The 20,376-nt window shown below is 38.9% G+C and overlaps 1 long non-coding RNA gene across 1 annotated transcript; it reads left to right on the plus strand.

The window, feature by feature from the left end:
- Nucleotides 1-296: 296 nt before the first annotated feature.
- On the plus strand, nt 297-18,619 carry LOC108712583. Its single transcript, XR_005961038.1, has 2 exons — nt 297-364; nt 18,111-18,619. It is a non-coding gene; the product is annotated as an uncharacterized LOC108712583 (long non-coding RNA).
- Nucleotides 18,620-20,376: the final 1,757 nt, after the last annotated feature.

Genomic DNA, 20,376 nt, shown 5'->3' on the forward strand with positions numbered 1-20,376 from the left:
AAACCCCAGGTCTCATGCATTCTTTTTATTAAGCCATGGAGTGCTCCCACAACCTTTCCTTTTTGCATTTTGTATTGTAGCAGATCTATTCTGTTCGGAAGTTCAGCAGCTATGCTGCAGGCCAGGCTTCCATGTGGTTGTAGCACCCCCACACCCGTCCCTTTAAATGGTGGAACAATGCCTTTGGAAACGGGTGTTGGTCTGGGCAGTTTCTCTCTCTTAAAAGCCGCAAGCGGGGGAGGATTAATCTCATGGAACCAATGCTGGGGTCTAGGTTATCTCTTCCCTTTGAAAGCTAATGGCAGGAGAGGACTAAGCCCTATGATGAAAACCAATGCCCAGGTCGGGAGACCTTTTATTTCAGGTAATGCTCTTATGTCGGGAGGCTTTAGCATTTGAAATTATGACCAGAGGTAAATAGTTAGGGACCGCCATATGGGTTTTACCTTGACGTGGTATGGTGGCTTATCGATCTTATGATCATAATTTTGTGACTTAAAAACCCCTGTCTTTGTAAATACATACATCTGCATAAATTACTGATATGACAGGGGACCAGGGAATGTGCATTGATCAATTTTTCTCTATGTCTGTAGTTAATTTGGCCAGATCAGTAGCACTTCCATTGTATTTTAGTACATTTTTATTAAGCCTTGGAGTGCTCCCACAACCTTTCCTTTTTGCTCATGCATTCTGGATAACCTTGGTTTTTATGGGGAATTTCCTATTCCAGAAAAGTAGCATGGCTGTGTAGTTTTCTAAATCCCATGCAATTTATATACTGGTTTAATTGCTGATATTTCTGTTTAATAAAGAATCCTCACATTAGTTTGAGCATCTCAACAAGGTGTACATCTTGATTTCTAATTTAATAATAATTAATTTTCTAACTAATAAGAGTCAGTGTATTAAACATGATTCTCTTCCAAAGACTAAGAATAAGTTAGGATGGACAGAGTAAATATGTAACTTTTCTATAGGGTGCCACATTAGTTGAGGTCCAGAATATATATTCATCCATATACCCACAACTGCACACCTGTTGTCATACTATGGAGGAAAAAAACCCTCATATACTGTGTGAGCTTCAGCAGGCTCCAATCACCTAATTTTCCTGCTAGCAAAACAACACTAGTTATAGTATAGAAACACAGCAACATTTAAGGGCTCTTACAGACGAGCTGCACTCCCCTGCATTCCGTAGACGCAGGAGTAGACGCATTCAGTTTTTTTCAATGGGGCTGTACTCACACAGGCACATGTATGCGCCGAACGCAGGAAAAATGCAGCATGTTGCGTCTACACACGCCTGTGAGTACAGCACCATTGAAAAAAACTGAATGCGTCTACTCTTACGCTCCCTGCAGCTGAACGCATAAAAACGGAACGTAGGGGAGCGCAGCTTCAAACGCTCGTCTGTAAGCACCCTAACAGTAGTACCATGATTAACATAATTGTCTCAAAAATTGTTTACCTTTGCATTAACTTTTAGTATTTTACAGAGACATATTATACACGGCTTTCTTGTAGTCTTAACTAGATTGCTGAAATTGCAAACTGGAGAGCTGCTGAATAAAATCCTAAATAACTCAAACTACAAATAATATTGCCTCAGAATATCACTCTGCATTACAGGCAAAGTTCATTTAAATGTAAACAACCCATTGAAAGGGCTCGCATGGAATAAAAATCCTTTCCCTTTAGCTTTGTGGCTTCTCCTCTTATTAGATATTAGGGGGTTTTGGATTGGGTCTGGGACATTATAATTGCAGCTAAATCTAAACTGATTTCTGAGTAAACTGTTAGTAGCAGGTTAAGTCCAGTGCAAGGTATACCTCCACTCTTTGCGATTTTCTTTGATGATCTCCAGCTGATATTTATAAGCCTTTTATAAGAGGGCGGATTTCTTTTTAACTCATGCAACAGTTATTTGCGCTGTGATACCTAATGAATATACATATTTAGGATATTTACTATATGCTCCATCCTTCTGCACTTTTGTATTCTTCATTACACCCGTTTTTATTTTTCCTTTTTCAGTATATGTCCCCACATTTTGCTTGTTATAGTTCCATCTGCCTCAGAATATAACAGGCGCTTTCTAAAAGCAGATTGGAAATGTAGCCCAAGCTTACCTTTGGCTGGCCTTGCAATGGTTAAATATCAAAATAGTGTCCATCTCTGCTGCAGAGCTTCAAATTTCAATTTTACTGGTTTACGTTTGGCTACTTGCTTTGTATCTCCTATTAGGGATTCACCATGAGAGCTTTTTCCCTAAATGTTAGTGTCACATCATCTTTTATTTCCAGTTTAGATTAAAGAAATGCTTATTTTATAATAAGAAGCCAGTTTATTAGCACATCATAGCCATTAGATAAAGGTACAGACAGTGTATGGGTTCAGGAGCATCATCCACTGAATCGGGGTGTGCCAAGTCCTTTTAAAATAGGAAAACAAGCCAGCAAAACAAAGCAGCTAATTACATACAAATGATTACAAAGGGTCGTGTTAATCAAGGAAAGACCCAGGAATCTAAAATGAAATCTTTATTTAGTGTGAAGAGATTTCACTTTCTTCTCTGAATGCAAGTGACATAAAAAAAGTCGTGGCCAGGCTTTTCTATATAATCAGTGCCTTTCCTTCTGATTTTTATGCAATCCATAAACATCAGAGGTCACAAATGTTACATTACTGAAAGAAAGATCAAGTGATCCTCAGGGTAAATAGAATTATTTATTGCTGTGGAATCAGCTCTGCGGAGTGACAGATTCCAGCTGCAGCAGTCCTCTGCACAGCAAAAAATTATTAAAGAAAAATTTAAAAAATGTTTGTTATTTGGTGTCTTTCTTCTCCTGCAGTTCTATTTAAATATATAAATATTTTAAAGGGTATGGCACAAAGAGGATAAACCTTCTTATAGGCTTCAAAACACTCACCCAGAATGTAATAGGAAGAAATGTATCAAAGCATCATAGGTAATGAAAATTCAGCTGCAAATATTACAATGGGAATATTTCCTTTCTAATTACCGGCTGAGTTTCAACAAATAATTGATGCCTGACCATCAAAAACAGAAAGATGGGAAATTCACACATTTCTCTGCAGATTTAGTAAACTTACAGTTTGTATAAATGTGCATTAGGAAATGGTATTGCAGTTTGTGTTTTGGAAACATTTGTTCTTGGGCTGCTTTTACTGTATTCCCTGAATGTCTTACTGCTGAATACAGATGCACTTAAACAAAACAAAAAACTTAAAAGTGCAGCAATAGCTCAGAGGTGTTCAAACCTTGATATATGCAAAAAAAGTGCTTATTGCTGGCATTCTCTTGCATTTAAATGGTGCTAATTCATATGCAGTTGCCTGTTACTATGGAGACTGCTGTTGCTCATTACAAGGAATTGAGGGGCCGGGGCAGCTTTTGCAATAAAGTAGACCTTAAACCAAAGACAGGAAAATATCAAAGAGAGGGCCTCTGAGGTCTTCTCTGCAAATGTTTCTCTTTAGGTTCCCACTGGGAATGCAAACAGAAACAGTTGCTGGATGTCTGGCAGACAGCGAAATCCCTTCACATGCAGTGACTGCAGGCAGGAAGGGCAAATGTGAAGGTGTCCTCCAATTCTGTATCCTGAGCAACTCAGTGCCCTGTGGGAGTTTCACCCATATGCTGCTGTTGTAGCCTGCTATCGCTTAGCTTAATCTTGCACCCTAAAACCTTGCAATTTGAATTTAATGAACTTTTATATTATTTTTTCTGAGATTGCAAAAGGTCTTATAAAACCCCCTTCTTGGCAACTCCTCCTGATCATATAAGCTAAGAGAAAATTATACAGTTCTGCTCTTCTGAGGCCTATGTTTATATCTTCACAGAGAATCTTGCCATGGAGGATATTGCTTGTTCCACCTGGCTTTCATTAATGCACAATGCCCACTCACCTTTAAATATACTTCACCCCAATTAGAAAATTGTACTAGCTAAATACTAAGGAACAAAGCAAGTTATGTATATCATTGTTCTTTTGTAGATTATCCCCTCATTTGCAAAGAAAAACAATGAAAAAGGCACAAAAATGTAATAATGACAGTTTTGTTTTATTAAAATTCCAGTGTAAATTCTTTTTTCTGAAATGCCAGATCTTTTGGGTGGCACATACTGATGACAGAAAAAAAGAGTCTGGCTTGTGAGGCCTCCTTTAATAGTTATACCACAGAAATTCTTAAATTGTATTATTTCCACTGGATATATTGGATCTAAGGACTGAACAGGTAAACAGGTTGTATAAAAGCAATGAATGAAGTAGCTGTTAGACACAGTGTTATGACAGAAATTCTTATGGAACAGAAACATTTCATTCCTTGGTTTTAATTATTGGTTTTAAGGCTGATGGAATGTTTATTAGTATTGCAAGGGTTGTTAACAATTTATTAATCCGCCCAAGCTATCCTTTGGAACCTCTCAAAGTATGTGATCGATATTTCATTTTATTTGTTTACCTACTTGCAAACCTAAAAGGCCACCCTGACAAGGAGGGAGGACCCGATCACAAACATTTTTTCCATCCTACCTTATTTTCTTCCCTACTTAAAATTCCAGAATGTTTGCTGTTCCTTTTCTGTAATGCTAAGTTGGGGTTGATCTGTTAACTGACAAAATATATATAACTAACAGATAACTGTACTGCCCATACTGTGTGCTTGAGTGGATCTGTAGTCTGGTGTGATGGCCTGGTATTCCAATTATAAATGTTAATGGTATGCATAGGAGCTATAAAAATAAAATACACAATACATGTTATTGAACCTGCGGTTATCCTGCAGCCCTCCAGTTAGCGTTGAACATTGATGTTAGCAACATGTTAGGTTGATGGAAGCTGAAGTTCACAGACATTTAAAAGGGACACTCATTGCCATTCCAGGTACAGAGGTAACTTGACCTCAAACAAGTCTCAAACCAACAATATTAACCTGAAGTATATGGAATCATAGGTTTGCTGGATGCATGCTAAATAATTACAAAGTTTATTTGGGTTGAGAAAAAGTCAATATTAACCAAATCAAGAAAGGGGCACTTAAAAGACCAAAATGTAGAAAACTCACCAAGTAGAAAAAGAGGTCCGAATGCACCAGCCCCTAACCCCCAGAATATGGAGTGGCAAACCATAGATGGCCCATGACTGAGTCTCCCTGGGAAAGAAACGTGTAGGGCGGATGTAGATGTTGACTGTTTTATAGCCTTTTTTCAAACCTTTTTAGGCTCTCTATGGAATCCATTGAGTGCCCAACTGCCCATGTTCTTGAAAAAAGACTGTAAGAGACTCACAGCTATTCACTGTACATACGGTATATATATATATGTACTCATAGGTATATGTACAGTGAATAACTGTACATATATACCTATACAGATCTATCCATACACTCTCATATATACATTTATACCTCACAAATATTACATTTCAACATTTATACAGTATATGCATACATGTGTAGGCTGCACACTTTAAAAAAACAATGTTAGGCCTGGGTGCTCATGCAAGAGAAGCAGCAAAATCACAGGTCCGCACACACTCTATGTAACTGCAGATACATAGAGTGTGTGCGGACCCGTGATTTTGCTGCTACTGTTGAGGGGCCTTGCCAGCGCCGACGGAGAATCAGCACCACCATTGCAGGAAAGTGAAGTGGCAGTTGAGCGGTAGATATAACACATTGCTCATGCAAGAGGGACAAACAGTGTGTCCAAAATTATAGCACTCACAGGATTTTCACAAATGCAAACATATATCATTAAAGAAAAGGTTTATTGTTACAACGTTTCAGTCTCACAAAGACCTTTATCAAGGAAAACAGTGTAATGACTGAGTAACCCTTAAAAGTAAAAAAAACCAAAAACATTTATATATGCAGATACCTATACTGTAGATCTTAAGATCACTATAGCTTTGCATATTATGCTTGTCCAAGAAGTTATCCAAGTCACTCTAAAAGGAATGAAAGGAGAACTAAACCCTGAAAATGAATATGTCTAGAAATGCCCTATTTTATATACTGAACTTATTGCACAAGCCTAAAGGCTCAGCATCTCTATAGTAGTAATGATCCAGGCCTTCAAAATTGTCACAGAAGCTTGGACTTTGAGTTGCTGTTGAGAAGTTAAACTTAGGGGTTGTCACAAATCATGAAGCAGAGAGGCTTGCCTGTCATATAAGGTAATGCAACATGGCTGATTTTAATTCTGATGCCAATTGTGTTGAGTTCTGAGCTGCCATGAGCCAATGATATACATTATTTACTAATAAGCCTTATATTGTGATAATGATATATATTGAGTATCTTGTGTGTCAGTCCCTAAGCTCAGATAACTGACAGCAGCCCAGAGCATGTGCAATAAATCAGCAGAAAATAAGATGGGGAGCTACAGGAGCAATTAAGCTTTAGTTCTCCTTTAATATAATCTGCCATCACAACATATCCTCTTTTTGTAATCCACAACCTCACTGCCCTCACTATGAATAACTATTTTTGCTACTATAAATCAAAGTTCAGTTCCTCAAGTGTAAAGGGGTGGGCTCTGGTTATTTGGTCTTTTCTATGTGCCTAGAAAAGACCAAATCATCTATAATGCCCTCTAATATACATGTTAAGAGAAAGCACCATCAACTTTGACAATCTTTTAAAAACTCTCATAGTTTGTCTTTTTACTAGTTTAGTTGCATGACTCTGCTCTTTTTTCAGCTCATGTATATCCCTCTGGAGACTGGAGCCAAAGTGCTGCATACTCAAGGTGAGGCCATACCAGGGATCTATCAAAAGGGAAAATCACATTTTTATCACTCAGGTTAATTATCTTTTAATGCAAGACAGCACAAGTAGCCACTGAGTGATTCTGCCTAGAGATAATTAGTTTGCCTCCCAACACACTGCTATTGAGGGGCAGATTTTTCAAAGTGTGAAATTAGAGCTTACCACAGAAAAACTCACCCACTTTCTATTAATTCCTATGGGATATTTAGAAGCGTATTAATTCATAAGTGAAAGTTAGTGTTCACTATTTGATAAATACTGTACACTTTAAAAAATTCCATATGAATGAATAGAAAGTGGGTGAGTATTTTATGTGGTGAGCTCTAATAAATCTTCCCCTTAGTGTACAACTAGCATTTATGTTACATAGTTAGTTACATAGTTAAATCGGGTTGAAAAAAGTCCATCAAGTCCAACCCCTCCAAATGAAAACCCAGCATCCACACACACACCTACTTTCACACAAATTCTATATACCCATATCTAAACTAACTATAGAGTTTAGTATCACAATAGCCTTTTATATTATGTCTGTCCAAAAAATCATCCAAGCCACTCTTAAAGGCATTAACTGAATCAGCCATCACAACATCACCCGGCAGTGCATTTCACAACCTCACTGTGAAGAACCCCCTACGTTGCTTCAAATGAAAGTTCTTTTCTTCCAGTCTGAAGGGGTGGCCTCTGGCACGGTGATCCTCTTTATGGGTAAAAAGGTCCCCTGCTATTTGTCTATAATGTCCTCTAATGTAGTTGTAAAGTGTAATCATGTCCCCTCGCAAGCGCCTTTTTTTCCAGAGAAAACAACCCCAACTTTGACAGTCTACCCTCATAATTTAAGTCTTCCACACTAAACAGTTTAGTTTCACGTCTCTGCACTCTCTCCAGTCAAAACACAAACAAGGTCAGGGGACAGGCAAGGTCAAGAACAACTATGAAGACTCATAATGCACTATTTTGTATTCGGAGAACCCCCAAATCCTTTGCAAAGATCCAGCCGAATACCGAACCGAATCCTAATTTGCATATGGGATTTGGTTCGGCCGGGCAGAAGGATTCGGCCAAATCTGAATCCTGCTTAAAAAGGCCTAATACCCAGGGTGTATTCCTATCAGCACAACAACACCATGTTCAGCCACTTTTCAGTGGTCATTTTTGGCTGTCTAAGACCGTGTGGATACACAGTATACTGTATCTGTCCAGAACTGTGCATTTGTGCATTATAGTAAAAATTGGTGAAGATGAGCAGTGACCCAAAGTTTGATGCTAGGGGGTTGCTTATGTAATTTTTAAAATGTTGTGCTAGTTAGTGTATAGTGTAATTTTGGCCACAATATTGGACTTCAACAAAATGTACTAGTGTTGAGTACTTATATTTCATTCTTAATTAAGCTAGGGCAATTAGATTAAAGTGGTAAAATCAGCAAAATTCAAGAAAAAAATGTATTATGTTGTGCAATTAAATGTAACTGCCTTAAAGCTGAGCCCAACCCCACTATAGCATATACTGTGAAGTTGGAGGTTTAGAAGTTTCTGTATAAAAAATAAAAATGTTAGTGTAGATGGCATCAATGCTACTTTATAAGAAAATAGAGACCGGCAAAAGGGTTTCCTTGCCTTCTGGGTCGAGCTAATACAATGAATACAATTATGTGGGTGAAGGGTCTTCGTTCAGCATTATTTATTGTGTTTTTTACTATGTCATCAACATCGAAATCCCTCATGGTGAAGTCTGTAATGAAAGATCCAATGTCAAAAAAGAAACAAGCACAACAAAGCAGAATTTTAGATAGATCCAATGTCAAAAAAGAAACAAGCACAACAAAGCAGAATTTTAGATGAGTTCAATGGGTATGATACATGTTAACACCTAAGCATAATAATACACAATATGTACAGTAAAAGCTGTCAGTTTTCTAACTAGCCCATGCCATTTCTGACAGTAAAATATGAAAACGAAAAAAAAAATACATCAATAATGCAGTTGTGAAAATTATTCATCTAGACCTAGGCACAAATGAAACAGACAGAAAACACATAAAAAGGGATTTACATCAGCACAAATAAATATTGGATGTTTACATTGAACAGTCCGATGTTTTTGTAATCTTTTTATTATGGTTTTTAAGAAAGTTAATATTAACAACAATACTGCCCTCATAGTATCCAGTATGTGTACCACCCCATAAAAAGAGCATCATGAGACAAGAATTTAAATATTTTGTTTATTACTATCCCCCCCACCCCTTCTTTAAGTCCAACTAGTGTGATATATACAGTACTTTAAAAGAGAAAGCCATGGCACTTCTTGATGAAGCTCAAGGGGTGTAATCCCTGATAAAGGCACACTGCGTATGTATGTATTTGTGTATGTTTGCATGTCTTTATTTGTAAAGCGATGTTAAAGAGCCGCAGCGCTGTACAATGCATAAAAGTGCAATGTAAATATAGTACACAATATAAAAGTGCACACAAGGAGTACAAGTGAATCAATAAATACAATAAATATATACAGTACACAGAGCTCATATAAGGAGATCGAGCTTAAGTGCAATGTGGTAAGAACCACAGTAGGAAGTAGGTCCCTGCCCCATAGAGCTTACAGTCTGCATGAATGGGAGGCTAACATACAGGCACAGATTTTAGGGGGGAAGAACACAAGGTAAAGGCATTGTCCAATAGGTACCAGACTAGACTAATGTTCTAGTGCTCCTAGACTCCTCTTAGTTTTTTCTTAAAGAGATTGAGAGAGCACTCTTTACAGTAGAATTCAGGGATGAGAGGAGCAGAGAAGATGTCGAGGAACGTACAATGAGACAAGTGAAGAAATGTAGTGAAGATCAGAGGATTGAAGGGCTTTGAATGTTAGCTGACGTATTTTATATGCTATCCTTTGCTTAACAGACAGCCATGCTAAGAATTTTAGTTGGGGTTGGACAGATTCCCTCTTGGGAAAGAGTAAGAGGATCCTGTTAGAGGAGTTTAAGACTGATTGGAGGGGAGAGAGGTGGCAGTAAACAGCAGTTTTTGCCAGTAGTACTAATATGGTTAGAGAAGCAGACAGACTGGTCGAAGATGACCCCCCAAGCAATGTGCTGAATTAACAGGGTGGTAATGGTTAGGCCATCAATAGTAATGGTGAGAGGAAGAGATGGGCTAGGTTTGGTTGGAAAGACCATGAGCTTAGTTTTGACCAAGTTGAGCTTGAGGTGACATTGGTTCATCCTGGAGAAGATAGCTAGTAGGCAATTAGCTATCTGGGTCTGAATGTCAGTGGTTAGTGAAGGGGTGTCTAAATATATCTGGATGTCATCTGGATGTCATCGGGATACAGGTGATATTTAAGGCCAAATGAAGATATAAGGTCTCATAAAGAGAGTGTACAAAGAGAACAGCAGAGGACCAAGCAAAGAACCCCCATACTAAGATGAACGGGGGGAGAGGATTTGTTAGCAAATGTAACAGAGAAGGAGTGGTCAGAAAGGGAGGAAGAGAAACAGGATGCAGCTTGATTCCAGATACCAATGGGATGGAGAAATTGCATTAGAACAGAATGGTCAACAGAATCAAAGCAGAAGATAAGTCCAGGAGAATGAGAATAGTGTAATGTCCCTTGGCCTTAGTAGTCTGGAGATCTATGCTAGAAATGTAGTGTTTTTTATTATTATTATTATTATTATTATTATTATTATTATTATGTACAGCATATACCTCCTACCTATCATATCCTATGTGGTATTACAGAGTATGAGGTTACAAGCACAAGACATAACAGTTTACCAATACAAAACAGAAATGTTGATGACATTATTCAAATTTCATATTTTTAGGTGATCACAAAGGAAATACCCTGCTTGCAAGAATTCATAATCTAAAAGGGTTATTAAGTGCAACATAAGGTCACCAGTGTGGTTGTAGAGGTCCAATCAGTCAATATAATAGTGTTAAATGTCTAGTGCAAATCAGTAAACTGTTAGCATGTTTGTGGGAGAAGCGTAACTGGTTAAGAAGGTGGCCAATTTGCTCTGGGATAAGTTTATAAGCTTGAGTTATAAAGGAGAAGGAAAGCCCCAGGGCGCTCTGACCGGCGTCTTCTGGCGCATGCGCAGTAGGAACAGGTACCGGTACAGCTCTACTGCGCATGCGCCAGAAGACGCCGGTCAGAGCAGGAAGAAGACGCGCGTGGGAGAAGATGGCGACTGTGAACTCCGTGGACAGGACCTGCGCAGAGGGGTGAGTAACAAGTTAGGGGCATTTGCCCAGCGGGAGGGGTAGGCCAGGGGGGAGGAGGGAGGGGGGGCAATACACGGGAGGGGGGGAGGGGTTTTGCGCCCTGGGGCTTTCCTTCTCCTTTAAGTGAACATTTAAATGCATAGGGGTTTTGAGAGTGTCTAATGGAATGGGGAAGGGAATACCAGAGAGAGGGCACAGCCTTTAAAAGATCTAAATTTGAAAGTGTGAAGAAATAATGGGGCAAATTTACTAAAGGGCAAAGTGACTAATGCTGGCGAAAATTCGCCAGCGTGACGTCATTTTGGTACTTTGCCGATTTACTAACAGGCGCAAGCAGAACTTCGCTAACAAAGGAGAGTGATGCTGGCGCTCATTCGCACTCAATCACCAGGTGAAGTTGCACTCTGGCGAAGTGACGTAACTGAGCAAATTCACTAAGATGCGGATTTTACTGAATGTTACCTCTTGCGCCAGACTTGTCTTTGCCACCTCAGACCAGGCGAAGTGCAATAGAGTAGATAGGACTTCCTCAAAATTTTGTTGAAAAGTCACAAAAAACGCTAGCGTTTTTTCTTTTTCCAGGGTGATAGCCTGCAAAAGAGTGGAATTTTTTTGGGGCTAACCGGCTTCCTAATATATGGCACATAAACTATACACTGGGCTCATGTGTAGGGCATTATATAACAACTCTTTTTATTTTATTAAGCTTCCTTGGGCTTGTGTAATGTATTTGCTGCAACATAATTGTCCTTTCAACTTCCCGCCATATGCAAATTAGCCAACGCTAGTGCAACTTCGCTCTGCTTGCCGAATTAACCAACACTAGCGCAATTTCGCCAGCGTTTGGAGCCCTGGATGCAACTTCACATGTAAGTGAATTTGCGTTGTCTGAGCAAATTTTCACCTGGTGAAGTGTTGCGTTGCCTGCAAAGCCGTTGCTGGTGAATTTTCGGCGCTTAGTAAATTTGCCCCAATGAGTGAGGAGAAGAGGAAGCTATGTGCAGACTAAAGGTTGTCTGGTGTGTACTTGGTAGTTAGGAAACCTATGGTGAATTCTGTGTATTATGGGCAGCCAGTGTAGGGAATGGAAAGCAGGACCAGCATTTGTGGGAACTGAATCATAGGTGTATGGCATTAAAGTTCATGAGGACATAGTCAAAAGCGATTCCTAAGCATTTCAGAACTGTCATATAGTGTGTGATAATCCAGTGCAGGGTGTTGCAAAACTGGAAGAATGCACACAGATATTCCAGGGTAGTAGTCGGCTCTATTCCTGGCTTTTCTGTGCTCCTCCCCTTTCACTTTGTCTTCCTTCCTGTGTCCATAACCTTTCTTATTACTCCACCCAGGGTTTAAGCATATTAAAATGAACATTTAAAGGGGAAATTTCATATAACCTTCATATTCAGATATATTGCACATCCTTCCTCAAAACATGTAATGATGCAGAAAGAAAAACGTTTTGAAAGCATTTTACCTCCTAGAACTGTCATTATATCAGAGCTGCAGAGAGAACCTCTCAGGTCAGAAGCTAGGCTGAAATGAAGAGTGGGAGTGTCTGTTCATTCTCTCACAGGAAGTGGTCACAGCACTGACTGACAGGCTGAACTCCTGAGCTGTAGCAACCAAACCCCTCCCCTCCCACCCTCTGTCCTGTGTGTCCAGCCTGCACATAACTGTCTTATGCTGCTGCCTGATCATTCACTTATAACAACATCCCTGAAATGCTCAACATTAATCAATATATGTGAAGGTTAATACAAACTGTAATAGTAATGTAATAGTATTTCTTTTATTTAAAGTACAACAGTATTGTCCTGTGTTCCACAGCAAATAGGCATCAGTCACACATGTCCCTGGACATGATCTATAGTCCATAATATATTGTTATACACTGTGCAACTCCCTGCCTCTATTACATTATATCACTTATACAAACAGTGTCCATTAGTATTCACTGTTATGATATTGCAGAACAGCAGCTGTAGCTTTGTTTTCCTTCATATTCATATATGATCAGGTGCAGGGAGTTGCAAGGGAGTAAATGGAGCTGTTCTGGAACAATTTATGACCAGGTGCAGGGAGTTGCAAGGGGAAATGCAGCTGTTCTGGAACAATTTATGACCAGGTGCAGGGAGTTGCAAGGGGAAATGCAGCTATTCTGGAACAATTTATGGCCAGGTGCAGGGAGTTTCAAGGGGAAATGCAGCTGTTTAGGAACAATTTATGACCAGGTGCAGGGAGTTGCAAGGTTAAATGCAGCTGTTTTGGAACAATTTATGACCAGGTGCCGGGAGTTGCAAGGAGAATGCAGCTGTTGTGGAACAGTTTATCACCAGGTGCAGGGAGTTGCAAGGTAAAATGCAACTTTTCTGAAACAATTTATGACCAGGTGCAGGGAGTTGCAAGGGGAATGCAGCTGTTGTGGAGCAGTTTATGATCAGGTGCAGGGAGTTGCAAGGGGAAATGCAGCTGTTCTGGAACAATTTATGACCAGGTGCAGGGAGTTGCAAGGTAAAATGCAGCTCTTGTGGAGCAGTTTATGATCAGGTGCAGGGAGTTATAAGAGGAAATACAGCTGTTGTGGAACAGTTTATGATCAGGTGCAGGGAGCTGCAAGGGAAATGCAGCTGTTGTGTTACAATTTATGATCAGGTGCAGGGAGTTGCAAGGGGAAATGCAGCTGTTGTGTAACAATTTATAGGGAGGTGCAGGGAGTTGCAAGGGGAAGTGCTGCTGTTATGGAACAATTTATAGGGAGGTGCAGGGAGTTGCAAGGAGAAATGCAGATGTTATGGAACAATTTATAGGGAGGTGCAGGGAGTTGCAAGGGGAAGTGCAGCTGTTATGGAACAATTTATAGGGAGGTGCAGGGAGTTGCAAGGGAATAAATACAGCTGCTCTGGGATAATTGTTTATCAGATGCAGGGAGTTGCAAGGGGAAATGCAGGAAGTTACAAGAGGAAATACAGCTGTTATGGAACAATTTATAGAGAGGTGCAGGGAGTTGCAAGGGAATAATCACAGCTGTTCTGGGATCATTTTTGATCAGGTGCAGGGAGTTGCAAGGGGAAATGCAGCTGTTATGGAACAATTTATAGGGAGGTGCAGGGAGTTGCAAGAGGAAATACAGCTGTTATGGAACAATTTATAGGGAGGTGCAGGGAGTTGTAAGGGAATAAATGCAGCTGTTCTGGGATAATTTATGATCAGGTGCAGGGAGTTGCAAGGAGAAATGCAGCTGTTATGGAACAATTTATGAGGTGCAGGGAGTTGCAAGGGAATAAATGCAGCTGATGGAATTGTATAACATATAATAACAGATGCAGGGAGTTACAAAGGAAACCCCAAAAAGACGTTGATTGCTGGTTGTATACAACAATATAATACTGGGTAGAAAATGACTATGGTACTTACACTAACTGCTCATAAGAATAAAATACATTTAGCAGCAGATTGTTTTATTTATACAGAAATTTGCTTTTCTTTATTTTCCACAATTATTGCAGGGCAAGAGAAAGGAACAAGCAGTGAAGGGAGGGGGAGGAAAACAAACAGGGCAGAGAGGGGGTTACATAAATAGGACAGAGAGGGAGAGAAAGGAGCAGGGAATGGAAAACCAGCAGTAAGGGTTAACAGAAGTCTGCAGGGAAGGACTGAGAGAGACATCACAGACACGCCCACTCCTCCCTCATTGGCTGTTGCTCTATAGCTTATACAGAAAGAGCCGTCGGCTGCAGTTCAGATACTGAAGAGTCTGAGACAGGAAGTTTCAAAGGGGGAGGGGCTGAGAACAGTTTTCAAGCTAATACAGGCGTTTTTTGATGCAAAAGGTATTGAAATAAAAACACTCTCTTCTATTTTACATTATTTGAAATGGTTTAAAGCATTGTGAAAATGTATGCTATATGTCCCCTTTAACATTCTTATAGAAATGGATGGAACAACATTACATCTTGAATTATTTTTTTGTGGAAGACCCTATCCAGATATTCCCTTTCTCTCAAATTTTCTTGCCAAATTTCTGGTAACTGTCTCCTTGTCTGCAGTCAAGATAGCATTTATTATTCTCTATGCTGTGTTCTTGACTGTTGATTATATCCCCAATTCTAGCGAATGACATTGTAAAATCTTCAAATCCTTACAAATTACTTTGAGGTTAAAGCATTTTTAGCTCTGCAATAGAGCTGCAGAGCTATTTCCACTATGCTACAACTGTTCTTTATAGAAAAAGTTTGAACAGTTATCAGTGGAAAAATATATTACCAGTAACTGTGAATAATCTTCCATCCAACAATCAACTGATTATAGAAATAATGTTCTGATGCAGCAGTATGAGTGGGAGGGCTCAAATCTTATTGGTTATTGTGGAAGGCAAATATGACGTATGCAGTTTTTTCACAGGTATTGTGGGTTTTTTGCTGTATAACCATACCTGGTGAAATATTTTCCTATACAATATATATCTGAAGAACCCTTCTGATTTCAGATAGGAGTACCTTTGTAAGTCAAGTTGAGACCATTAACCTGTAAATGTTAAACTTTGTGTAGGGCCAAAATAGAAGTAAAAATGTATCCTCCGGTGTGTTTATTATGGTTTTACATATTGTATGGGTATGCCACAGTTTTCAGTGGGTGAACAACTTACAGTTGTTAAATTAAAAGAATTTAATTGATATAATGGCTTGTAAGTACTGTGGTTTGCATATAATTGTTAAGAATTTTCATATACCCTTCTCCTATAAAATAAAAGAAGGGTATATACATTAAAACATACAGTACGTTACATACAAATACAGTAGATAATAATGGTCCTGTTATTTAGAACATATAGTGAAAAAGTAGTTGGACTATAGGTTGGGGACCATTTTTTTCAAGTGTTCACAAAGGCCATTTTGCAAATTTTTCCTCTTAAGAAATAGGAGGGAACATTGCTCATGATGGGTTTATCCTTAAACACTTGATATTATTTAAATTACCGTTGTATTGAAGAACTGTGTCATGTGAAATAGGCCCCCTCAATCAAGTTTGTCAACCTCGGGGACTTGTCCAGGACTGAATTCAGGATTCTTGAGATTCTGTGTTATTGAGCTTAGGAAACCACTCACAATATACAGTACACATAGAATACAAATGTTGTAATATAAGGCTGATTAGTAATTAATACAGATAATTATAACATGGCAACACAGAAACCAGTGCAACTAGCATAATAATTTAATAATCTGCCCTGCAGCATCATCTGAGACTGGCGAATTGCTACTGTGGTGCCCCTATTCAAAAAGGGATCAAAACTATAGGCCAGTTAGTCTGACGTCAGAAGAAGGAAAGCTTTTTATAGGATTAATAAAAGATAAGATACTGGACTTCGTAGCAAATCATAATACTATGAGTTTGTGCCAGCATGGTTTTATGCGTAATAGATCTTGTCAGACTAACTTAATTTATTTTTATGAAAAGGTAAGTCGGTACCTCGATTCTGGGATGGCAGTGGATGTGATTTACATAGACGTTGCTAAAGCATTTGATACAGTGCCACACAGAAGGTTTATGGTTAAATTAAGGAATGTTGGCCTGGAACATAGTATTTGTACCTGGATAGAGAACTGGCTAAAAGAGAGAATACAAAGAGTGGTGGTAAATGGAACATTTTCTAATTGGACCAGTGTTGTTAATGGAGTACCACAGGCTCTGTGTTAGGTCCCTTGCTTTTCAACTTGTTTCTATTTTTGCAGATGATACTAAATTGTGCAGAACTATAGGTTCCATGCAAGATGCTGCTACTTTGCAGAGTGATTTGTCTAAGTTGGGAAACTGGGCAGCAAACTGGAAAATGAGATTCAATGTTGATAAATGCAAGCTTATGGACTTTGGCAAAAATAATATAAAATCCAAGTTATACACTAAATGGTAGTGTGTTGGGAGTTTCCTTAAATGAGAAGGATCTAGGGGTTTTTGTAGATAACAAGTTGTCTAATTCTGGTCAGTGTCATTCTGTGGCTACTAAAGCAAATAAAGTTCTGTCTTGCATAAAAAGGGCATTAACTCAAGGGATGAAAACATAATTATGCCTCTTTATAGGTCCCTGGTGAGGCCTCGTCTGGATTATGCAGTGCAGTTTTGGACTTAAGAGGGATATAAATGAGCTGTAGAGAGTACATGCAACTAAACTGGTTAGAGGGATAGAAGACTTCAATTATGAGGGTAGACTCAATTGAACCCATACAAGCAGATATAGCCAGAGTAAGAGAGTTGGACAGGGACCAACTACTACTTAACAAGACTGAAAAAACTACCAACAATGACAAACTTGTATTTGTAAGCAAATTTACAACTGCTAGTCGACAAGTATCCAATATCATACGTAAACATTGGCATATTTTGCAGTCCTGTGCTCCTGATGTACCATCATTTCAGACACCGCCAATGATGGCATACAAGAGAAGTAGAAACTTGCGTGATCAATTAGTGAAAGCAGACATTGGGGGTTCTTTAAACAAATCCCAACGTTTTCTTCAGACTCCAAAATATGGGACCTTTCCTTGCCTACACTGCACCCAATGTAATTCAATCATTAAAGGCAGTTCATTTCAAGATCCCCATACTGGTAAAAAATACGACATCAAACATTATTTCACCTGTGAATCAACATATGTCATATATCTATTGAAATGTCCCTGCGGTCTACTTTACAAAGGTGAAACTACACAACAAATGAAAGACAGATTTTCTAAACACAAGTCCACAATACGTAGAAACCTGACTGCTTTACCAGTACCAGCACATTTTCACCAAGCCAAGCACACCATCAGTCAATTGAAATTACAGATCATTGACACAATAGCCATACCTAGGAGGGGGGGCGATAGACTTCTTCAGTTGAAACAAAGGGTAATGTTTTGGATACATAAATTGGATACACTATGGCCCTGTGGACTAAACAGGGATTACACCCCAGCCATGTTCATTCATATGTAGGTGGATACTCCTTATTCTAGTTATACATCTTTGTTGTTGTCACCTATTTTATTGATATGTTGATATATTTTTAACACTATCACTCATTTTTTAAGGTTATTAATGGAACGACAATCAATGTCCTGAGTGTCATACACGGCTTCTGCACATGTCATTGGATCCTTTTGAATGGTGCAGAGTCCACTAGACGTCTCGGGTATGCCGTATCCATTGTTACAAACAATTACCAAATTGATGAAATATGTATTTCATACTAAATGTATCAAAATGTTTCAAAAACTGGGGTTTTGTATGCTTACTTTTTATATGTTTTGACACTGATAATCTATGGACACTCTGTGAAGATGGACTTTATTGATTGGACATTTCACCTGTATTTAAATGCAAACAGTTTTGGATACTGGACTATGACTCACATACAATTGAGAATGTCATTAACATCTTAACGAGGGGGAGGGGTTCACAATCACCACCCCCCTTCTACCCCTATATAAGCTGATTTTTGAATGTGACACAAGAGGCTTGATAAAGGACCCGGGGGGGGGGGTCTGAAACATTGCCCCTTTGTGATGTATACTTTGGGCTTCAAATAAATCACAGTTTGGACACAATTGCAATTTACAGGTGTGCATCCGAATTTCTTTTGTCTTTTTCAATTATGAGGGTAGATTGTCAAGGTTGGGGTTGTTTTCTCTGGAAAAAAGGCACTTGCGAGGGGACATGATTACACTTTACAAGTACATTAGAGGACATTATAGACAAATAGCAGGGGACCTTTTTACCCATAAAGAGGATCACCGTACCAGAGGCCACCCCTTCAGACTAGAAGACTTTGAAGCAAAATAGTTGGCTCTTTACAGTGAGGTTGTGGAATGCACTGCCTGGGTGATGTTGTGATGACTGATTCTGTTAATGCAGTGTGGCTTGGATGACTTCTTGGATAGACATAATATCAAAGGCTATTGTGATACTAAATTTTATAGTTAGTATAGATATGGGTGTATATAGTTTATGTGAAAGTAGGGAGGGGATGTATGTATGGATGCTGGGTTTTCATTTGGAGGGGTTGACCTTGACGGACTTTATCTTTTTTCAACCCAATGTAACTATCTTATATTACAGGCCAACCTAATTTTCTGCTTGATATTTGTGACAACCCCTAAGCTTAGCTTCTCAACAGCTGCCTAGAGATCACTGAGCATGTGAGTGTCACAGACACTTTCCAAGATGGTGACACTCTGTAACAGATTTGAAATCCTGGATCATTGCTGCTATTGAGAGGTTGAAACTTTAGGCTGGTGCAATAAGGTCATCATATAAAATATGGCATTTTTAGCCATATTAATTTTTAGGGTTTAGTTAAGGTTCATCTCAACATCTCCTGTGTCAGTGATGCCCTCATAAACTACACAGTCCATTTTCTGATTTACTTTGGCAGCTTCAAAACAGTCCATAGTATTCAGTACAGAAAAGATTCAGAGCACTGCACACCAGATCATTTAAAATTTTGTGTCTTTACTCATCAAAATTAAAATTAAATAGCATCATGGGCCTGGTGCGCTTTGGGCACTTCCGCCCTTGAAGGCGCCCTTCTGTGTTACACGACGTGGAACGCCAAGGGATACCTGAACCTGGTAATATACTTCCAGACCTTGCTTGCAGGATCTTCTATGAAACAGTGAGTCTGGTCTTTGTCTTTCCACTTGTGTTTTTGTAATCATATTAAGTACCCCAGACTTTCCTGTGATTTGGCAGTGGAATATTATGTCTCATTCTATCCTAGAATATACTAGGAATTCACTTGAGATTTAAGATAAGTGATGAGTTAGTCCTTTGACTTATAAAGAAAGTTCCATTTAGGAAGTTCTATGCTTTCCAAGGTAAAAAAAAAAAACATTGGAGGGTTTTAGCAAAAAAAAACTGGGTAAAATTTAAATACTGGCAATAGCGTTTTTCAGACAAAATTCTAGGGCAGATTCACAAATATTTTTGCTGCTGGCACTATGAAACTGTATCAGGCAATACAGTTGCTAATGCCTAGCTGTGGCAGAAAAAATAATCAAAGTAATGGCAGTCAGTGGTTCTAAAATATTAACTGAATCCTTATTGAAAAAAGGTACTTTCTTAGTACAATAGATCTGATAGCATGTAGGCAGAGAGATTGTACTTGCACAGAAAGTCAGGTAGAGGTGTATAGGATGGGAATGTACTCTTACCAACCGAATGGTACAATTATATAAATTGCCTCCATCTAGTGGAAGCCTCTTAGTGATGAATATAGTCTATTGAGTGCCTTTCCAGTTCAATACACTATCTGGTTCTCATTTACAGGGTTTAACCAGATTGAATAAAGTTGATTTT

This window comes from Xenopus laevis, chromosome 1L (assembly GCF_017654675.1).
Source record: "Xenopus laevis strain J_2021 chromosome 1L, Xenopus_laevis_v10.1, whole genome shotgun sequence".
In the NCBI taxonomy this organism is placed as follows: Eukaryota; Metazoa; Chordata; class Amphibia; order Anura; family Pipidae; genus Xenopus; species Xenopus laevis.